Genomic DNA, 23,752 nt, shown 5'->3' on the forward strand with positions numbered 1-23,752 from the left:
TGGGGAGGACCCCTGTCCCCTCAGTGGCAGGCCCTCACGATTAAGCTATACCTGAGCTAACGTGGCTCTTCGGGGCTTGCCCAGCGCCCTGGGGACCCCTGAGAGCACACGGCGCGGGGTGGGGGGTTAAGGACAATGGACTCTGCAGACAAGTTCAACCTCGCGGCTCCAGGGCTCGCAGAACCCCGAGGCGGAGACTTCCTGCGCCTCCCCGCTAGGGAGCGGAGCGGGGCGCGGCGCCCGGCCCCCGCCCCCGCCCCGGCCCCGCCCAGCGCGCCCCCTCCCCGCCCTCCCCCTCCCTCCCCGCCCTCCCCCTCCCTCCCCTCCCCTCCCCGCCCTCCCCCTCCCCCTCCCCCGTGACGTGCCGCAGCCGGCCGGGATCATGCGCACTGGCGCCCCGCGCCCCGCACGGCTGCTCCGCCTCGGCGCCTGTCATTCTCCGCGGCGCGGCGGCGAGTGCGGACTGCGGTGCTGCGCGCGCGATGTGACCGGCCGCCCGGGAGCCCCCCGGAGGCTCTGCGGGGCACGGCGCCTCGGCTCTCCCGGTGCCGCGGTCCTCGCCGAGCGGCCGTTCGCTCGGAGCCGGAGACACGCGCCGGGGGCTCGGAGCGCCGCGCTCCGGGGTCGGCGGCGCCTGCAGCTCCGGGTCCGCGCGGCCGGTGCCGCCGCAGCCGCCGCGCCCTGGCCAGTGCCCCCGGCCCCGGGCGCGGCGGAGCGAGGCGGCTGGTGCAGAGCGGCGGCGCCTAGCCGTGCAGCCGAGCAGCCGAGCAGCCGTGCAGCCGAGCAGCCGAGCAGCCGTGCAGCCGAGCAGCCGTGCAGCCGAGCAGCCGAGCAGCCGCCCGGGCGGTGCGGGGCCAGCGGGGTTGCGCGCAGCCGAGCGCGGTCCCCCCGCCCCACCCCGGAGGGCTCCCGGTCTCCGCGTCCCGGTAAGTTGACTGTAGTTTCTGAAGTTGCAGGGAGCCGTGCGGAGGGGAGGTGCGTTGGCATGATCGTTTTTGCATGAAGCGGGGGGTGGCCCCCGTGTGTTAGGGGCCGCGCTCGGGCTCGGGGAGGTCGGGGTGCGGAGAAGCGGACCCGGCGCGCGGGGAGAGGACGAGTGTGCGGGTTGGAAACGTGCTGCGGGAGGACAGGTGCTCCCAGGGCGCTTCGCCTGCCGCTGACTGCACGTTCCGAGCTCCTGGACCGCGTTTGGCGGTGGAGGGAGCGTGCGGGGTCGCGTTACCTCTCTCCTGAGCCCTCGGGGGAGTGACCCCTGGACGCGATGGGTCTTTGGGGACGGCAGCCAGCCAGTCCTTGGGGCTTCGCGCGCATCCCACTCCGCTCTTCCCGTAGGCAGAAGTTGCCAGCGTCTCCCTCATTGGAGCCCAGGCGTTTAGGGAGAAAACAAGTTGTTAAGTCAACACGGCGTTTTGTGCCATCAGGCAAATAAAATGAGAAATCCGTCCATCGTCTGTGATTTCGTACATTTCAAGAATGTGGGCAAGTCTCAAAGAAACAGGATTTGGATGATGACACTTGGGTTTCACCCTGCCGGCCCTGCGCCTCTTATATAAGCCTCCCGGCGGGATAACCGTCTCTGCAGTGGCTGCAGCTGTGGCTCTCCCTTCCATTTGTTTAAGGTCCAGCTTGAACAGTATTTAATGAAAATGCTGTCATGATATAGCGTTCTTGTAGTCTGAAACAGAGGGCACTCTTCAAATTGGAGTGTCTTCTCCTAGTAGGTAGCATGCGAGGAAGAACCCAGTATATTTTTCAAGGCAGCTCCAGGAATTAGACACATAAATCATGTTTTAAAATAGCGTGCATTGTGCAGAGAGCTTGCAGAGGACCCTTTTTGAACACATCCTCTTTGTTTTAGAAAAAGTGGGAATTGTTCATCCCAGACATTTGTTGAGTCTGAAAGTTAAGTGTACTACTGGTGGGCTTAATTATCTTAATAAAAAAAGAGTATGATTTATGGGTAGCTGTCCTGTCCTGCTTTGAAGGATAGAATTCTAGAACCTTTCTTTTTCATCTGTCCCCTAGAGATTCCCATTAAGTAGAGCAATACATTATCATCATTGATGTTTATTTAATATTTGAGTCAATTAAATTCGTAAAAAGAACACTTTGAAATAAATATGGTATTGCTATGACTTAAGACTGAAGATTCGAAATGAGAATTTTCAGGTTATTTGCTATCAGAGTCATTAGTTTAATGAAACAGCATTAAGCTGTTAATGTTTAACAGCATTAAACACACATCCTATATGTGTGTGAAGGTATATATACATATATATTTGTTTAAATTTGGATTTATAATAAATGTTTAAACCAAACTCAGGGATGTGTCTTAATGTAAGATTTATCTAGGCAATCTTGAGAAAGAGAAGTGCTTTTATTTATGGCATTCCAACACATAGAACAAGATGAGCTAGTTATAGGCCCTGCATTTAAAAACAAATCATAGGTTTTTGAAGAATTCTAGAAAAATATTAAAATGTTATTCCAGAGGCTGAAAAGTTAGTCAACACATTGTGGTTTGTGAGAGCGTCCATTGCTTATGTCTAGAAGAGAATAGATCCAAGCATGGAATGTCGAACAGACTCACCCCCATCAGCACTGTTGCCTTATGGTTAGGAGGGTAGACAGACAGCTCAGCGCCTGACTTGCTTACCATCTGTTTTTAATCTGGGCAAATTACCTAAACTCGTGCCTCAGTGTCTTCATCTATAAAATGGGGATGACAGTAGTACGTACCTCACGGGATTATGATGAGGATTAAGTGAGTTCATAGCTGTAAAGCTGTTGAGCCAGTGTCTGGCACGTTAGACTGATAAAATCATCATTACTATGAAAGAGAATGCATCTTTGGATAACAGGGACATTGGACGGCTGCTTGCTGATGGAGGTTAATGGAAGCAGGTCACATGTATAACAGAAGAGAGAATATGAACATTTATTAAACACTTTCTAGTGATGCAGACCAGCTGCTATTTAATTTACTGTCTCCCTCAATTCTTCACTGGGGTGGGTGGTTTCCTCTCCACTTGGGTGATGAGGAACTGAAGCTCAGTGAGATCAGATCGAGTTGGGATTTTAACTGGTTTCTTTCAAATCCTCTCCCTTTTGACCTTGCTGCTCAACTTGCAAAGTACTTTTTCCATCTATTCTCCTTTAATCCTCATAGTAATAAGATATGTGTATTATTATCTTCAGTTTACAGATAAGGAAATTCAAGTTAAGCATTAAAGTATGCAAAGTGCTTACCAGGACTCACAACATAGTTCTCCAAGACTGGGAGTTATTATTATTACCATAATTATTATTAAATAACTTGCTTGGCCTAGCACAAGGTAGATGTGCAAGGGGGTGAAGTACATTTTCTCCTTTACTTTCAAGTGGATGCCATTGCTTTTTACTTCCCTGTTCATATATTCAGAGAATCAAGGGGGTAAAAATGGTATGTGACAGTTCACATTGGAGGACGGTGCTCTCTGGTTTGTTTCCTGCCTGCAGATGTGGCTGCAGTGACCCACATGGCCTAGAAAACCAGCACAGGCAGCTGTCATCTCCATCCACAAAGAGCATCATACCTGAGCATGAATTCAGTCCCAGCTGGAGAACAACCATGGGGCAGAGAGAGTCCTTGTACTTTGCCACACATTTTACTATATATTCAGAAATGGAAACTATTTATATTTTGCAAAAAATAAGCATGCTTCTTCTAGGCCTTAATGCCAGGGTCATGGGAAGCAGTTTCCGGGGTACTTTGTTAAAAGTCTGGTCCATAGCCTGTCAAACTTCTCACCTAACTTCGGAGGTTGGGAATGATTGAGAGGCCACAGTGTGTGTGTGTGTGGGGGGGGGGGGGCGGTGAGGAGGGCTTTCCTGGGTTATCATCCAGATACTACATAGTGTTCTGACTCTTGGTAAATATTTATTCTGCTCTCTAGATGTTAAAATCTAGTTGTTATATAAGGCACATAGGCAACAGACTGCTTGTAGACTGGTATAGCCTCTTAGCTAATGTATTCTACCACTGAAAGTACGTCAGGACAGATGCTCAAAGTTGGCTTTCTTTTTTTAAAATCAAAACTCTGTACAGCATGGTGACTATAGTCGATAATACCATATTGTGTATTTGAAAGTTGCCCAAGAGAGTGGATCTCAAAAGTTCTCATCACAAGTTGTAACTGTGTGATGACAGATGCTAACTAGACTTATTGTGATCATTTTGCGGTATGTACATATATCAAATCATTAAGTCGTACACCTGAAACATATAATTTTGTAAGTCAGTAAAATGTCAGTTTAAAAAAATCAAAACTTTCTGGGAATGAGCTTTCAGGAGAGTGCCTCAGGCATGCCTGGGGACACAATCCCACAGACACAGTGTGCCAAAAAGAGCCCTTGCCATCAACAGCCTCTTCCTATCTTTGAAATATCTTCTGCTTCAATGTTAACTGTCCTTGTCAGAGTACAAATATTCCTTGGACTCCATCAGTATTTACATTTCAAATATAAACTGTCTGTTCTGAGTATTTCTATAGTTGAAGTCTTCCTTGGTCACTTTTGTGACTTAGACTGAGTCCATAATTTAGTTTTAACTAATTCTTTAGAATTTATGTGGTTCTGTTTTATTTCTTGTCTGTATTAACTATTTTTTGGCTTGTTTGTGGCCACCTCTAGATCTCCAAATAACTTCTCTGACATCCGCTTTCTCTGGTTGTCAGAAGATATATGTATACAGGAAACACAAGGTAATTTTAATATGGATAAAGTGAATGAAAATCATTTACTCTCTCCTATCTGTTGTTTTAAATGATCTTCATTTATGACTTGGGGAGTTGAGCGCTGATTCTGTTTCTAGAGCTCTTGCCTCACACATCCATGAGAGATGTGTTAGGGAATTATACAAGTTTCTGGCTGTCTACAAGCAAGCAGTTCATATTCACTGTGGCAGAGACAGTCCCTCAAGGCTGGGCATTGCTGAATTTGAGAATAAGGGGCAGAGGTGGGGGGAGGCAGCTCTGAGAATGGTTTATCTGCCACATTTCTAGTCCTTATTGGTGGTGTCTCCTGGATAAGAATTGGAGTGAATAGTTAACATAGAACATTTCCCCTGTGCCAACTGCCATGCTAAGAACTTTACATACAGTATTTACTTTAATCCTCATAGTGACCTTATATGGTAGTTACTTTATTATCCTGTTTTTCAGAAGTGGAAACGGAAGCCTAGAAAGGTCAGGGCACCTATCCAGGGCCACAGTAGTGAGTTTTGGAGCCAAGAATGGAATACATGGCTGTCTGACAAGGCCTGGGCTCCTTACAGTACGTTCTGCATCTAATTTTGGAGCTTTCAGGATGGTTCATCAAACTATGCTGCATAGATGCCCTATATTGTGCTTCTCAAAATAACCCTGTACTCTCTTGCTTGGTCCCCATAGTTACCCTGGGATAGAGCTGAAGAGATGGCGGGAAGGCCCATTGTCCACCTTCTTGCCCATGGCCAGCATCCAGCATTGACTGCACAGATAGTGTCATCTCCATATCTTTGTGGAGGAAGAACTTAGGCTTAGTTTATACAACAAGCTCAGAAAAGAAAACCACATGTTAGCATTGTGAAATAGGAAGCGTAAAGTCTTTGACCGATAACAGGACCCCTATAACAGGACCCAGCAGAGAGGCATGTTAGCAGATGAAGATCTGTGTTTGGGTCACATACTTGTGTCACTCTCATTGAAGAAAGGGGAAGCATAGAAACATGATATTTTCTCTAGTGATTAAAAAAAAAGTTTACAAAAAAGTGTCAGTAACATTATTGCAACAGTGTCATATGTTATTTACAATGAGACTGTGTTTTGTAAATTAAATGAATACATATGTTTAATAAGTAAGGGTCAACTATGTTGTCTTAGAATAGGAACATTGCATCGAATCTCCTATGCCTGTATTATAGTCTAACTCCAGTTCAAATGCACAATATAAAGGCAAAGTTTATGACCAAGTTGTAATATGTTTAGATCCTTCCTCTGAGCCTCACTTCCTCCATTTTTTCTTGATTTCACATTGCAGTCAGCATTTGTTCAATGAGTTCTTCGTATTCCTTAGGTTTTGAGTTATTATTTTTGTTGTTGTTATAACACTTTGGCATATTGTGTTTATACTTCATCTACTCCCCCTCCTTGATTTTATAGGCCTATACGATTTTCAAACCTGTGAGTGACTAGAAACTTGTGAAAAATGGAATTTTCTAAAGACAGACACTATTGCAAAGGATAGGGAATTTGGGCCTGACTGGAGGGCCTTTACTTAAATTACAGAGCGCTGGAAACCCTACGGACCTTATGGAGTAGGCAAGTAAAACAAATAAAAAGATTTGAAATCGATCAACAGCAGCTTGGTACCTTCCTCTACGATTTCATAGGACCCAGTACCTACGTACCCTATCATCCTATCACGTTTGCATTTGCAAGTGATCAGCTTCTTTTGATTTTTCAAAAGTATCAAAAGGTGTGACTGAGTCAACATTGTTGTCATCTGTCATTCTAGTCTTCAGAGAGCTCCCAGTGTTGCATCTGTAATAAGCCTTTCTGCAGATTTATTCTCTAAGTGATGAAGGGGAATCATGTCAGTCTTTGGGCATCTAGTCTCACTGCATTTGTGACTCAAGCATTACTGTGAATATTGCTTCTGCTCACTCCGGCCCTTCATCCCCAGCCATACCCATTCCTCTATCATTCCCATTAGGGTTGAACACGCTGAAGCTATTGGAAACTTTAATGTTGAGGCAGCTCATGGTAAGAGTTAGAGGCAATAAAACCACACAATGTAGTGATTTTTTTTTTTTAAATTAAGAAAAGCCAAGCTGTAACACAGTTACACACACAAATACTACAACCTCTGCATTCAGCTTTGAGGAATTGCAACCACTGTGGCCTTACTATTTTTTCCCTGACACTTTCTCAGGAGAGCAGTGGCCCTCTAATTCACACATAATCACTAGCAGCTTGGCGGTGTTTGAGTCAGATTGAGATGGAATAATGTTTACTCATTTATGCATTTACCAGATATATATTGATATGATACCAGGTATGTTGTTGGATGTTGAAACCTCAAACACAAGAAGAATCCGTGCACTGCCCTCAAGAATCTCAGCAGAATGAAGGGGGGAAAAGATGCAGTTGTAAAGAGTGCATAAAAGACGTGGCTGGCGTACATCAAGGGTGGTGGAGAGGCCAGAGATAGAGAGGCTGGGGCCAGTTTAAGAAGGGTCTTTGGGTATCCCTGGGTGGCTCAGAAGTTTGGCACCTGCCTTTGGCCCAGGGCGTGGTCCTGGAGTCCTGGGATCGAGTTCCACATCAGGCTCCTGGCATGGAGCCTACTTCTTCCTCTGCCTGTGTCTCTGCCTGTGTGTGTGTGTGTATCTTTCATGAATAAATAAATAAAATCTTAAAAAAAAAAAAGGGTCTTTGGACCATGCTTGGTCTAGATGAATTTGGGTACTTTAGGTTGTTCTTTTAGAATGATTATTCCTAGTGTTTTGTAAAGGATGGAGGGTGTGGGGTGAGGGCAGAAACAGAAGCCCTGTAAAAAACAAAACAAAAAAAACAACTTTTGAATGAATCCTAGTGCAGGTTTGAGGTCTGAACTCAGACTGATTGATCAGAGTGGGGAAAGGAAGAAGAGGGGAGAAGCAAGGAGGGGATGGTGACTTTGAGGGCCAAGGTGGCAGGTGGAAGAAAAGGAGATGGGCCATGAGATTAGGTGAGAGAAGTTTTTGACAAGTGCTTGAACACAAAGTGGCAGAAGCCAGAGGCAAAGTAAAATGAGGTGCTTGATGGAATAGGAGCTGGGTAAGGAAAGGAATGAAATAGGAAAGAAGAAGCAGTGAACAGAGAGACAGGTCTGCCTGTTAACTTGTAGCTACACAGATGATGGTGGCTGTTTCTTGTATCGCTTTCTGTTCTGTCAATAAACATTAGGCCTCCCATCTGGAAAGTGGGTGTGGCACATAAGGGTAAAGAAAAAAAGAAATAAAATCATGAAAAAACATGATCCTGGGGATCCCGGGGTGGCGCAGCGGTTTGGCGCCTGCCTTTGGCCCAGGGTGCGATCCTGGAGACCCGGGATCGAGTCCCAAGTCGGGCTCCCGGTGCATGGAGCCTGCTTCTCCCTCTGCCTATGTCTCTGCCTCGCTCTCTCTCTGTGTGACTATCATAAATAAATTAAAAAAAAATTAAAATAAAAAAAAAACCATGATCCTGAACCTGAAGCTGCGTAGAGGATAGAATTGTCATTTCTTATATTTCTTTTCCATTCATTGATCTCCTTCATTGACAGCAGGTCATGGGCACTTGGGAAAGTGGGAAGGATGAAAAAGTCACTTTCTCAGTGGATAAAGTGCTTGGTTCTTCTAATAGTCATGTCTCATTGTATCCATGAATGAGCATGCTGGGAGGAAGAGGGTTAGGTGGCATATTATTTGGTAGTTTAAGGAAACTAAGCTTTTATCATGGTCATAGCATCTTGAGAGGGTTTGTACTTTTGAACCGATCCTTTGGTAGCTATTAATGAATCTTTTGGCTCATTGGTATATTTGAGATATATTGAGTAGAGTTTCCTGTAAGTTTTGCTTGTCATAAAAACAATCCTCATCATATTATAGACAAATCAGAGTATATGGGGATGATGGAAACAGTGACCATGTATTTTAGTTGATATCATACATTTTAGTCCTCACCCATTTTGGCTTTAATTTTGACTTAAAGGCAGAATTACTCCAATTCTAGAGCTGAAAGAGCTGACATACAGGGTTCAGATAACTGGGTGGGTGGGGGTAACACAGAGGATAAATAGGCAGCTCCTGGGACCCAGACGGTAGTGTTCTGACTTCACCTTGTAGGTTCTTTTTTTTTTTTTTTTTTTTTTAAGATTTTATTTACCCATGAGAGACACAGAAAGGCTGAGACATAGGCAGAGGGAGAAGCGGACTCCTCCTGTGGAGCCTGATGCAGATTTGATCCCAGGAACTTGGGATCACAACCTGAGCCAAAGGCAGATGCTCAACCATTGAGCCACCCAGGCATCCCCACCTTGTAGGTTCTTGACACTCATCATGTTGCCAGTGTCTTCATGAACAGCTACTAAAGAAAGATTAGTGAGTGGAACATTTAAGAGATTGTTTTTATTAGTCCACTCAAAGCACCAGCAGTAGAAACTGTGCTGGCTACAGTCTGTATTTGATTGGGCCACAGGTTATTTATGCAAATGTATGTAATTAAGTTAGATTGAAGAGAATTTTCTCAAAATGAGCATCTTTTTCTTTCTTAAAAGCTTAAAAAAAAGCATCTGAATTATAAAATAAAGAGATTGAATATTTTAAACTGCAAAATTATAGTTAAACTTGGTACTTGCGATGCAGTGAAAATTTGTTGCAACAAATTCAGTTCAGTTGTTGCAATCGCTGTCCTATGTGAGGAGTGTTCTGGGTGGACTTGTGTGTGCGTGTGAAATAAGAATCAGCCAAATTAAGCTTAAGCTACTGATTTTCCTCTTATTATTCTTATATCGGGGTGCCTCAGTGGCTTAGTTGGTTAAGCATCTGCCCTCAGCTCAGGCTCAGGTCCTGATCCGGGGGTCCTGGGATTGGAACCCCGGGTAGGGCTCCCTGCTCAGTGGGGAGTCGGCTTCTCCCTCTTCCCCTCCCCCCTGCTCATGCTCTTCCTCACTCTCTTGCTCCTGCGCACACTCGCTCTCTCATAAATAAATAAAGATCTTTAAAAGAGAAAAAATATTATTCTTGTATATTCCAAAAACATTAAATGATGTAGCTTGCTTTATCTTGCCAAAGCTGCTATTATGTTACCCATTTAATACCACAGTAGTAAAACATTTGTCTTGAGCATTTTACACTTGAGCAGTGTAAAATGATGCAGGATAAATCTAAAGGGTTTATTTTAATTTTACAACCTCTATTGTGGCTCCTGATGTTCTAAAATTATGATTTACCTAATTTCGCTACTTTCAATCAGATATTAGCTATTAATATACAGGAATGTTAGACTCATGAGAACATGGAATTTTATGACAGTTTGAAAAGTTTATGTTTTTTATTTTTTTTATTTCACACACACACACAAAAACCCATCTATGAACCTTGCTAAATGGCAGCTTTCAGATGAAAGCAATTTCTAGCAAGTAGCAAAATGCTAGTACCAGTGCTTATCCTTAAATCTCAATTTCAAGCTTCACGGTGCCAATTTTACATTTTAGCTTCAGTAGGAAAAGTTGAATCTGAAGGGGCTTATGCTTTTGCGGCGTTTGGTGAGTTGATCTTTTGTTATTGGTGCTGATTTTTAAAAATGACCATACATTTATAAATTTTAAAAAGTTTTATGAAAATGTTAGGCTTCTATCTTAATTCTCGTAGTTACCATTACACATGGTGTGTTATAGTAGCCTTAGTCCAGTGTAGTTGAGAAATTACAGTGGAGGCATATGAAAATTTAGATAATAATATAAAGCAATATGGTATTTTATATATGATTTTATTGCATTTTACATTTAGAATAATATGTGAGGAAACTCAAATGAAGTAAAATGAAAATGAATTTGGCCATTTCATGCCTCATGTGTCCCAATTTATCCAAATGCAAATATGATAATCCAGGGCACAGAATTAGTATTTTGTTGAATTGATTTGGCACTACTGTATTTATTACCCACCACCAAGGTAAATAATTAAGCTGCATTTCCTACTAATCTTCCCATGAATATATATTTAATGTTAGGTAGTAGGAGTTTTCATTTGTTAAGAATAATTGGATTTTCTTTACCTCTTTTTACTTCCTACTGAATCTTATTCAGACATTTTTATGCTAGTGTATACTTGACATGATAGAGCATGTCTAAATTAATAATCTAATTTGAATACTATAATTATGTGTATAGTTAGGGCTTGATTGAGTAGAGCGTTTTTGCATATTGTGTATATTCATTCTCTTTAGTGGATTTAGGAATTATATGTTAAATATGCAAAGTCCTAAACCTGCCTATGTTTACCGATAGGTACAGAGAAAAAAATATAAACATTTTTACAAACAGAATTTAAAAGATATACTTCCTTTTCAGATGATAAGAACTGACACATAACTGTCTATGGTTGCTTTTTCTTGTATATAGCAGATTGATAAATGCAGAAGTGGTTGAAAACTAGAATAGTGTCATATGTTGTGCCCAAATTGTTGACGTTGAGGTCAGAAGCATCCTCCTTTATTTTTCTAAATAAAAAATAAAGATGTTTTCAAGTAAAGTATTATGAATCTTTGTAAATATTTAAACATATTCGGATGAGGGGCACCTGGGTGGCTCAGTGATTGAGCGTCCACCTTTGGCTCAGGGTGTAATCCCAGGGTCCTGGGATCGAGTCCTGCATCGGGCTCCCTGCATGGAGCCTGCCTCTCCCTTTGCCTATGTCTTTGCCTCTCTCTCTCTATGTCTCTCATGAATAAGTAAATAAGACCTTAAAAAAAAAAATCTAACACATTCAGATGATGTTAAGAATATTTTTCCTTTGCTTTGCTATGTAATAGTCACTTTGCCCAAAATGTGTGTCTTGAACTTGAACATCAATGTGAAATGTTCATTATCTCCAAAGTAGAATTAAAACTAAAAACTTTGGAGTTTCATTAAAAACATGCAATATGAGGGCACCTGGGTGGCTCAGTCGGCTAAGCATCTGCCTTCAGTTCAGTTCATGATCCCAGGGTCCTGGGATTAAGCCCCACGTCAGGCTCCCTGCTCAGTGGGGAGTCTGCTTCTCCCTCTCCCTCTGCCCTCCCCATGCTTGTCCCCCCTCTCTCTCTCTCTCTTTTTCTCTTGAATAAATAAATAAAAATTTTTTAAAAAGAGCATACAGCATGGGTAAGAGCTTTTCAGGCTTTGTGCTGGGATATTTGGAACAGTATTATTAAACACTGTGGTTGTTGAGAAAAATAAAACGCTGAAATGTGAAACTTAGACTTAATTTAATGCCACCATGGCTCTTAACCTTTCCCACTGGCTGAGTGATTTGCTAATAGTGGCATGTCAGGACCCAAATTATTATAAATCTTTTCTTTCAATAAATATTCAATGGCATTTTCAAAATTGTTCTCCTAGATACAACTCATAATAAACAGCCCAGTGTTGGCAATGAACATGCTTCTTTTATACTGTTTTATAGCCACGGGCCATTTGGCATTTGGACCTTTCTCTTATGTATTTTTGCAGCTCCACATATCCTAAAAACTGTCAGCATTGGATTAGAATAAGCCTTTCGCATCTCCACAGTGACAGAAAGAATAAAAAGAATGTTCTCCTTTTTTTCTCCCTATAATGTGCCAAGGCCTGTGGTCAGAAAATCATCATTTCCTAGTCATATGCTTTTTCTTTCTGGATCTTCTGATGAACTGCAGAAAGTGAGAACACAAAAGGCGCTGCTGAAGTGCCAACACATTAGTTTGGGTTGCTCTGTCTTACACTCTTTCTAGTGAGAGCCGTGGTTCTCAGCCTGGGGCCACTGTCCTGCAGGAGACATTTGACCACATCTGGAGACCTTTGTGGTTGTCATAAGTGGGGAGAGGCGTACAGTGGGTGGAAGCCAGGGATATTGTCATACATTCTGCAATGCACAAAACAGCCCTCTTCAGGAAAAATTAATTATCTGACCCAAAATGTCCATAGTGCTGAAGGTGAGAAACCCTGATCTAGAAAGTTGGGAATGTCATTTAAATTTGCTTTATATTGTTCAAGCAAATGGAAATGTGATAGACAGTCCTTGGAAAGAAATCATTGCAATCAATATAATCATTTATCGAGCACTTAAAAGGTCCTGAAAATACAGGGCAAACCGTGACATCGTCCCAGCCCTCAGGAGTTTATACTCTCTTTGAAGATGACTGGCAAATAAAATACTATTATTCAGTGTGATGTATGCTATAATTAGAGGGACATATGACATATTAAAAAATAATTTTGATTTTTATTTGCTAAGGATATGGGACTATCCAGAAGAAATTTGTGTTCTCTGGCTAGATATAGAATTAGTCATCTATGGGTGAAATTTCTTTTTCCCTTGATAATCAGGAATAGGTCCCCTTTATTGCCTTTCTCTCCTCCATTTCAACTGGTATTAATTTGAAACCTCAGGAAAGAAGAAGTATTGACATAAAAAGTGTTACTTTAGAAATTTAGGATATTAGTTTTTTAATATCTTCATTGAGTTATAACTTACATGCCATAAAAGTCTCCTGTTTTAGGGATTTTATTGGTCTTTAATAAATGTACAGCATTATAGAACTATCATTACATTCCAGTTTTAGGGTTTTCCCATCACCCCAAAAAGCTCCCTTGTGCCCGTTTGTGGTCACTGTATTCCCACTGCCAACCCCAGGCAACCACTAATCTTTCTGTCTCTTCTCATTTTCTGTCTCTCTAGCTTTGCTTTTTAGCAAATCTCTGGACATTTCATTTGGGATATTAATTTTTATAAGTAAAAATATAGTTTGATGTCTTTTTTATTAAAGGTTATCATGTTTATATTTTTCTTATTACCAGTCCCACAGCCTGCTACAGTGCAGGTTTGGGTATACTTTGTTATCAGAATTCTCAGATTAATCAGGTGAAAAATGTGGTGAAGGAGAAGATAAGCATGTATGTTTAATGCAGCATATGTGCTACATTCAAGAGTCCATGATATGCCTGTTTTTCAGCTTTGCCCAGTTTTGTTCCCTGTGAATTTGTCTACTAACATAATGTCATTGAAATCATTGACAAGCTGACTGAGGTCAGGTGAATACTGCATGATGTGGGGAAACTACAAAAGGATTAAATCCAGAGGATTCATTGTCTGGAGAGTTGTGTAGGGGTCAGCAGTCCCTCTGGGGCCAAACGTCTTCCAGAACTCAGTTTTTAGAAAGCTAATACAGTATGTTATGTAATAGCATAATCCATGTGATCCAGGAAACAGTAATTTCTGTAGCAGAGTGGATGAATATTCACATTTAGAAGGGCAGAGGATGATCAAATACCTTAATGTCAGTTCAGGTCAGTTTTTGGAGTAAATGGGTTTGGTAGCCAAGTAACAAATGAACCCTGTTTTCAGAAAATTTTGCATTTCAAACTTGTAGACAAAGGTTGGTGAACTAGCCTCACTGTATCCCAGGATATTACATTTCAAACAACTGTTCCTTCCTCTTTCCCACTCCCACCCTCCCATCCCCTCTGCCACCTACACATTTCATACAATTTAGCCCTCATAATACTCGTCTGCTTTCACATCATTAGCTTCCCATTAGACTTGATAAAATGCCAAGTTAGCTGTTCAGTTTTGGTGGAAGAAGGCCAGGTACGGCTGTGTTATGGCCGCAAGGTCTGTGTTCTCTTGTGGTTTGTGGTTTCACCTCCCTGTCACAGGCCTGGACTGTAGCCACGTTCATTTATTCCAGAACCCCTGGGGTCCAGGGTCCCAGAAGATGAAGATAGTTTTGTTAGGTCAAAAAGATGTCCGTGGAGAAAAATCTGAAGGGAACAGTGGCATCTATCACTCCAGGTAGCCCCAGACTCGTGCTAAGTAAACCTCACACCCATCCCCAAATCTTGGGCAGTGAGATGAGAGATGAAGACATGAAGAAAACAACGTGTGGTAGCCAGTGGGTTCTCAACTCAGAAGTAAGACACTAGTACAAAGTGGGGTATTTCAGATTTGTTCCAATTTTTAGAAAATTCTGCATGATCTTATATCATTGGCCTGATGATACTTAGCGAGCCTTGCTAGTATTTTTTCCACATGTATTTATTTTCATGTCTTTTTTTATTAAAGGCTATCATGTTTATATTTTTCTTATTACCAGTCCCACAGCCTCCTACAGTGCAGGTTTGGGTGTACTCTGTTATCAGAATTCTCAGGTTAATCAGGCGAAAAATGTGGTGAAGGAGAAGATAAGCATGTATCACATAGATTTCATATCTTTATTCATTTCTAGATTCCAGTGGTGGTACTCGGAAAATTGTAAGTACCTCGCACTGGGGCTTAACTGATTTTTCCATGGCACTCCTAAGTAGCTATGAATGTGAATGAATATTTTGATCATCGTGTAAAATTTGCTCTTGTTACATGTTGAGTATGAAATGTTACTTAGGCAGACCATACAGATTGTGGGACCCATTTATCAGCAAGGGGGACCCAATTTCTGTGAATTAGAGGAAAGAAACAGAGTGTAGTGTTATACCAGCCTTGGGAGAAAACTGTGCATTTATTTTTATTATTATTTTTAAAGATTTTATTTATTTATTCATGAGAGACAGAGAGTGGGGGGAGGCAGAGACAGGCAGAGGGAGAAGCAGGCTCCACGCAGGACTCAATCCCGGGACTCCAGGATCACTCCCTGAACCAAAGGCTCACCCACTGAGCCACCCAGACATCCCTAAAACTGCACGTTTATAGGGACATCAGAGAACTTTGCCTTTTGAGAACTCAAGAACATCATCAAGTAATAAATTCTTGAAGATCAATGTGATCTAGCAGTCAGCTGAGTGAACAGGGTAATTTTGAATGTTTCTGTAGGCATTGGGAAGCATGCAGTAGGGGTTACATAGCTGCTCTTACCTCTTTTTTAAAGTTCTTCATTGCTTCAGTGTAATACCAAAATTTTCACCTGAAGGTGAACCAATGACGTGAAGAGATGTTGCATCATTGCCACCGGGCAGTGGAAGTCCGTACCTTACCTTTCCTGTCTGCACACTTCATCCTTGGGGTCTTGGTTGACACCCACCTCTTGGTCTGGCTGCAGCCTCCTTGCAAGTATCATCTTCTCTCCTGTCTCCCAACTTGAGAGAGCTAAACTAGGCCCGCGTTGGTTTTGCACCTGTCTTTTCTTGCCAAGCATCTTCCTGAGTTTGCAAGCATTTCTTATTACCACATTTCCTGTTGTCAAAGAACTGACAGCCCACAGGGGCCTCACATTGTCACTGCTGCATTCCCTTCCCCATTAAGTCCCCCCGCTTCCCTGGGTTCTGGTTTTACTTTTCCCCTCTGTTGGGGCAGATCATCTGATCTGTCTCACCTTTATCTTTCTCCCTCTTTCACTCTAGATAACTTTAGAACAGTGGTTCACTGCATAAGAGCACTACCTGGGGAGGTGTAATACTTAGTGATGTCCAGGGCCTGCCCCCAGTAATTCTGATTAACATGCCCTAAGGGGTCTTGACCTTGGTGGGTCTTTTTTTTTTTTTTTTAAGGGTGGAGTCCAACAAGGGGCTTGAACTCATGACCCTGAGATCAAGACCTGAGCTGAGATCAAGAGTTGGACTCTCAACCAACTGAGCCCCCCCAGGTACCTTAGACCTTGGTGCTGTTTGAAAGGCGCCTCCCCCTTGCCCCCCCGCCCCCCAATCAGGTAATACACCCATCATTGAGAACCTCCTGGTTAGAGAGCATGATACTTGTTAGGTGCTGTAGGTTAACAAGCCACTGTGAATGGAGGAGCAAGGAAGTTTGAAAAAGGATGAGAAGAGATTAAACGATGGCAACACTCCCTTGTCCCTTTGTTTATTTTTAGTTTCAGCTGCTGAGGGAATGGGTTTCTCTAAGTGCCACCTACACTCCTCTCCACTGGACTGTGTTCCCATCTGTAAATCCTGGTGGCCATGTGCCCCCAGCAGGTCAGAAACCAATTGAGGTGGAGTATTTACTTAACTCCTCATGGGTCTGGCCACAAGGGGCCTTATTTTCCTTTCATAACACTGGCCTCCTGCCTTGCAACCAACTATTTCCATTTTTCCTTTCTGTCACTCTCTGTAAACCATGTGCCCTCCTCCATCATTTGTTGTTAGTTTGAAACTCAGTGCCGGAAAGACACGCATGGGATGACCAATTAAAAGTCCTGAGGTGGAGATTTTCACTTTGCTTTTTCCTTATGAGAAGGATGGGTGGCAGGGTCTTTGCTGGGAAACTAATTGTATAGAATAAATTTTTCTGAATTAGTGGGAGAGGAGAGGCCACTACTAAAATTGAACTGCCATCTATTCATAGGTTTCTTTTATTCTTAATATACCTGTGGGTCTCTGAAATCCTTCCCTACACAATGAAGTTGGGCAGAAATGCATTCGGATAGCCTTCTTTATAAAGCCTCTTCTCTAGACTTTCTGTGGTCAGAATGCCTGTCCATTTTCCAGAGAGTGGCACACAAGAGCCTGTGGATGGGCTCCATTGTTCCACGGTTTCTAAAGGGGCTGAGAACGGTTATAACATGAATAGATTTATAATACTGTCTGGACCTGACTGTTTTGTTGTTAAGGGATATTTTGTTCCAAAGACAATACTTTTACTTTTATCAGTAAGTAGGAGCATTTAAGTGAGGTGATTTTGGTATTCATAAAAAGTACGCACAGCGAACTGGTTTAAGGACGTGCCATGTGAAATTTATGGGAAATCCAGTTGTGTGGGGAGAAAAAGAAGTGCCTCACTTTACAAACAACTAGGAAGCTATAGGACTGATTTAAATGCCAGCTTTCTTTATTATAATGGGATCAGTCTACAGAAATCATACTTAACACTTTCCCTTGAGCCACAGATATTGCACAAAGAAAATTCTACTTCATGGTCACCCTGTTGTGTGGTAGGAAATGGAACTTTTCTATCAGCCCCCCACATACAGTATGAGAACCTCGCCAAGGCTGGCATCAGTGCAGCCTGTAATTCACTGATGTGTTCATCCATTCAGGATACGTTTATTGAGTCCCTACTGTATGCCGGGCACCAGGCTAGGCAGTGGATAAAGCAGCTCACAAGCTACCTATTCTGACTTTCTGGTGGGAGGAGATAACCACATAAAGCAGGGACTATCAGCAGGTATTAGGTTCTGGGCTGAGAAATAAAATATATTTATGTTATTAGGAATGACTGGGCAATTGGGGAGACCCCCCCCCACCCCGTGAGGAGGTGACATTTAAGCTGAAATGTGAACAAAACAACCATGGCTGGTGGGAATTCAGAGACCAGTTTGGGCAGAGCAGACTTGGGCAGTGAGAAGAGACTGGGAGGGCAGAGCGTTGAGGCTGGGTGCTCTGCAGCAGGGAGCAGCATGGCCAGGTTTGTGTTTTAATAAGATCGTTTAAAATGCTTATTAAAAATGCCAATTTCCAGAGGCTCCTGGGTGGCCCAGTCAGTTAAATATCTGCCGTCAGCTCAGGTCATGATCCCGGGGTCCTGGGATGGAGCCCCCCATCAGGCTCCCTGCTCAGCGGGGAGTCTACTTCTCCTCTCTCTCTCTCTGCCCATCCCCATTCTCATGCTTATGCACCCATGCATGCTCACACTCTCTCTCTCTGTCTCTGTCTCTCTCTCTCATAAATCAATAAAATCCTTTTTAAAAAATGCCAGTTTCCAGACCCCATTCTAGTCTACAGATATAGAGCGGGACCCAAGATTTCATTAAGCTTCCAGGTGTCTGACGTGTGGACTCTGTGGACCAATTTTTGAAAAATATTGTGTTTACAGACTCTGCTGTTACTTGAGTATCCAATTTAATTCTCTCAACAACCCTGTAAGAGAAGTGTGTTTTCCCTAGATTACAGATTAGGGAACAAGGTCAGTGTGATTAAGCATCTGGCCCAAGGTGACACTGCTGGTGCGTGTTATGACTGGCCAAGCAATCTACCCCTTTTTGTAGATAGCCCTGCCTGTGAAAGTGGGAATCTTGGCCCGGCAAAATTCAGAAAACCTTCAAAGGTTAATGTCTTACGAATGAACAGGATCCTTCTCTCAAATCCAAGACTCAATACATCCTATCTTTGGATAGAGCCAGAAATGTGCATTTTTTAACTAGTTTTTCTAAAGGAAAAGTTTAATTTTCTTTCTCTCTCTTTCTCTTTCTTTCTCTCTCTCTCTCTTTTTCTTTCTTGGCTCGATGCCCAGCATAGAGGCCAACACAGGGCTTTAACTCAGGACGCCAAGATCAAGAGTCAGATGTTCAGGGAGTCTGGGTGGCTCTGTGGTTTAGCACCGCCTTCAGCCCAGGGCGTGATCCTGGAGACCCGGGATCGAGTCCCGAGTCAGGCTCCCTGCATGGAGCCTGCTTCTCCCTCTGCCTGTGTCTCTGCCATTCTCTCTCTGAGTGTGTCTCTCGTGAATAAATAAATAAAATCTTAAAAAAAAAAAAAGATTACAAGAGATTTGAAAAATCTTATTAAAAAAAAAAAGAGTCGGATGCTCAACTGACTGAGTCACAGGCATCCCTTAATTTTCTTTCTCAGAGGTAGGATTTTATTGCAAAGGAGAGATTTGATCTTTATAGGTCTTTTTGGGGATCTTTTTGGCTTTTTTCCATAAGAGAAGTTAAAAGGGTTAAGGGATGGCATTTTTTTTATTACCCATAGACCTAGAAACCCAACCATTATGCCTCACAGAAAATTATCATGCTTTCAGTTGCCATGAATCATTTATTTCTTAAGTGGCTCTTGAACTGAGAGTTGTAAAAACGATGTTAAAGAGGTGGAGGAGGGTTGCTGAGTGAAAAGTCCACTGATGATTAGAACTCTTGTTTAAAAGCTAGCTTGGAAGCACATTTACTTAGATGAATTACCTGCCTGCCCCCATATGAAAGTGTGAGGAAGGTTCCAGCTTTATTTTCTTCTGTTGATAGGGTATTGAATGTATTTATCTGGGAGATTTAATTTTGTAATAAAGTGTATGTTGGCCTGGCTTTTAAAAAGCATCCTGTATTAGTTTGCTAGGGCTCTCATAAATACCACAGACAGGATGGCCTAAACAACAGAAATTTATTTTCACACAGTTCTGGAGACTGATGGTCCAAGACCAACGTGTAGGCAAGTTCTGTTTCTCCGAAGGCCCCTCTCCTCCCTCTCTCCTTGGTTTGCTGATGGCTGTCCTTTTTCTGCCTCTTCACATCATCATCCCTCTGTGTGTGCGTGCCCCTGGTGTCCCTCTTGTGTGTCCTAATCTCCTCTTCATGTAAGAACACCTGTCATATTGGATTAGGGTCCACCCTAAAGACTTCATTTTAGCTTAATTACCTCCTTAAAGGTCCTCGCAGATGTTCTAAGGTTCTGGGGGTGAGAACTTCAGCACGTGAATGTTGGGGGATCACAGGTCAGCTCAGAAGAGCCCCCCTCCCAGGGGAATATGTAGAGAGGGAGAGCATGAAAAAAAGAACAAGAAAAAATTTTTCCAGGGCAGAGTTCCCCCCCCCCCCGGCCCTCCCCTGCCACCCTACACCATGTCCTACCCTGCCCTGTCCCCGCAGCAGCAGGCCAGGGAAAGAGAACTGCAAGCCAGGGGGTAGCATCCTCTGCGCTAGGCTCCACTTGTGACCTGGCCTGTTGGAATGAGCTTCTAAGAAGTGATGAAGAGTCTCTCTCTCTCTCTTTCTCTCTCTCTCTCTCTCTCTCTCTCCCTCTCTCCCCCTCTCCCCCTCCATCCCTCCCTCTCCCCTCCCTCCCTCTCTCCCCAGAAGCTTGGCTGCTAGGTCGTGGAGAATTGGCAGGGGAGAGGCAGGCCTTTTTGTTTATAGACCCAATGATTGTCACAGCACAGATCGCTGCTTTGTTGGTGAACATTAGATGAACACTCCTTCCTGAGGTTATTTTTATCAGCAGCCAACAGCTTCATTTGCTACCGGGTGGGTCAGGCTGTCCAGGGGGCCCATTTCTTGTGTACAGGTTTTCCCGGGGGCACATTTTGTTGCTTGGTGTTGGGGGTCAGTCGCACTCCCATCCCTCATGGTATCAGGTGGGCTCGGAGCCACCTCTGGGGGTACAGCATGCTAGACAAGGCATCCTGTCGTGAAGGCAAAATGTCCCCCCATCTGTGCCTGCATTTCTGTGTAAGTGAAAGAAGAACTTCAGTGGCAATCTTAAAAGGGAAAGAAAACTGAAGGTTTAACTGCAATTTAAAGAATGGTGGATTTGTAAAGGGGAGAGAGAGAGGCTTCGTGATCTTCGTTAAAGCATTTATGTGTTGATTGTGTAGATTGTAAAGTCTGGAAACAGATACATACGTCCTAGAAGATACTGTGGCTTGGAAAGTAAGAACGTGCCATTCGTTATGGGTACTCACCAACTTCTAGACTTTATGACCACCCTCAAGGTTTTTAAAAATTAATTGTACTAGTTTGTCCCCCTAAGCTCCAGCTGCATCCTTGATTCCTGGTTTATCCTCTGAAGGGAGGACCACTTACCTGGGAGGCAGCCTTGCGTCCCTTCTGTTTCCGTGAAGCTATGTTTTTGATGGTGCCCAAAAGGCCGTATTTATCTTCTTTGTTTTATATTTTGTTTTGTTCAGTATATGTCTTGGAGTCCTCATTCATCAGACATTTTTTGAAAACCAAGCATTTTCCAAACATGTTAATATATATTGTCAAGGCCCTGCAATTCCTCCTTTGAAAGGGAAGAAATGTCGTTGAAGCCCTGCCATGACTTGCCTGCAAGCTAGGAAGTCTCTGAGTTGGGGCTGAAAGGGAGATCAATAGAAATCATGTTCTGTGCTCCTTCCTTCCTTTCCTGTGATTTCTCCTCACCATCCCAAGAAATAGGTAGGGGTTAAAGAATGAATGATTAAATCAGATGACGTGTCCTTCTGACTTAGTTAAAAGGGTATTCACCACATACTTGACCTGAGAGGTGGTTTTCTTTTTTTTTTTTTTTTTAAGATTTTATTTCTTTCTTTATTCATGAGAGACACACACACACAGAGGCAGAGACACAGGCAGAGGGAGAAGCAGGCCTCCCGCAAGGAGCCCGATGCAGACTTGATCCCAGGACCCCAGGATCATGCCCTGAGCCGAAGGCAGATGCTCAACCTCAACCTCTGAGCCATCCAGGCATCCCAAGGCAGGTGGTTTTCTTCATTGTTTTTCTCTGTATGATGTTGGGGAAAGCATCCTGCTAAAGGATGGGCTTAATTTATAAAGTTCTAGCACCTTTGCGGTTGTCTAATCAGGTCTGTGACAAGGGATCAAATTTTGGACTAAGCTAGTATTGCTGAATCTGTAGAGAGACATCAACATGCGATGGTTAGTTGGTTGACATTTAGAAACCTCTTTGCCCGGAGATGCAAAGATTCTTTGGACTCGTCATTTTTGACAAAGATGAAATCATAAGAATAAATATCCTTCTCCAAAGCTTCATTACACAAAGTGATGTCATTTTAATATTCACAAATGGATTTATTTTTATTCAAACATATGTCCAAACTAATATTGTCAGGGTTTTTGTTTGTTTGTTTGTTTGTTTGCTTCACTCTATGATACAGTGGTGTGGTACAACTTACTGATACAATTTTTTATTAACTGTTGGCTTCATTGACCCTAGCATTTATCAAGTCCTGCTGTGAATAGTTCATCCATATGTGTGTTTTCTCAGTCAGATTGTAGAAGAGAAAAATGGTGTTTAGTGCCTTGTTTTCAGAGCCTTCCCCTTCTGCCTCGTGTTATCTTTTTCTGCAGATTTACTTTACTTATTGTCACCCATTCAGTGACTAGGCAAATAACACAGGAAGTCCCTCTTTTTTTTTAAATCAACTTTTTAATTTTAATTCCAGTTAACATACAGTGTTGTATTAGTTTCACATGGACAATAAATACAGTGATTTAACAATTCTGTACACTACTCAGTGTTCATCTTGATGAGTGTAATCTTTAATCCCCACCACCTATTTCACCCATCCCCCCAGCCTCACCTTGGGTAACAATCCATTTATTCTCTATAATTAAGAGTCTATTTCTTGGTTTGTCTGTCTTTTCCCACCACTTTGTTCATTTGTTTTGTTTCCTAAATTGCACATATGGGGGAATTGACCTATAGTATTTGTCTTTCTCTGACTTATTTCACTTGGTATCATACTCGCTGGATCCATGTTGTTGCAAATGGCAAGATTTCATTCTTTTTGTGGCTAAGTAATATTCTAGTGCATGTGTCTCTGTGTGTGTGTATACAAATATGTGTACTACTTCTTTATCCATTTATCTATCGATGGACATCATAATTTGGCTATTGTAAATAATGCTTCAGTAAACATAGGGATGCATACATCTCTTCAAATTAGTGTTTTTATATTTTTTTGGGGGGGGGGTAAATACCCAGTAGTATGATTACTGGATCATAGGGTAGTTCTATTTTTGACTTTTTGAGGAATCTCTATACTGTTTTCCCCAGTGGCTGCACCAGCTTGCATTTCGACCAATAGTGCCTAAGGGTTCCTTTTTCTCCACATTCTCACCAATACTTGTTGCTTCTTGTGTTTTTGATTTTAGCCATTCTGACAGATATGAGTTGATACCTCATTATAGTTTTAATTTGCATTTCCCTCATGATGAGTGATGTTGAGCATGTTTTCACGTATCTGTTGGCATCTGTGTATCTTCTTTAGAGTGTCTGCTCATGTCTTCTGCCCATTTTTAAATTGTGTTGTTTTTTTTTTTGGTATTGAGTTGTATCAGTTCTTTGTGTATTTTGGATATTAGCCTGTTATTGGACACGTCATTTGCAAATATCTTCTCCCATTCAGTAGGTTGCCTTTCAGTTTTGCTGATTGTTTCCTTCACTGTACAAAAGCTTTTTATTTTGATAAAGTCCCAACAGTTTATATTTGTTTTTATTTCCCTTGCCTCAGAAACATACCTGGAAAAATGCTGCTACGACTGATTTCAAATATCACTGCCTCGGCTCTCTTCTAGGATTTTTATGCTTTCAGAAGGTCTTGATGCCTCCT

At 42.6% G+C, this 23,752-nt stretch overlaps 1 protein-coding gene across 2 annotated transcripts in view; it reads left to right on the plus strand.

The window, feature by feature from the left end:
* The first annotated feature begins 791 nt into the window (after positions 1 to 791).
* PAG1 (phosphoprotein membrane anchor with glycosphingolipid microdomains 1) overlaps positions 792 to 23,752 on the plus strand; it is a 137,342-nt gene continuing 114,381 nt past the window's right edge. Inside the window, exon 1 of one of the 2 annotated variants that reach the window (XM_072804113.1) lies at positions 792 to 926. The gene's annotated coding sequence lies outside the window, so the exon portion shown is untranslated. The remainder of the gene's footprint in view (positions 927 to 23,752) is intronic. The other variant, XM_072804115.1, reaches the window with a different exon arrangement.

Source organism: Canis lupus, chromosome 28 (assembly GCF_048164855.1).
Source record: "Canis lupus baileyi chromosome 28, mCanLup2.hap1, whole genome shotgun sequence".
Classification (NCBI taxonomy): Eukaryota; Metazoa; Chordata; class Mammalia; order Carnivora; family Canidae; genus Canis; species Canis lupus.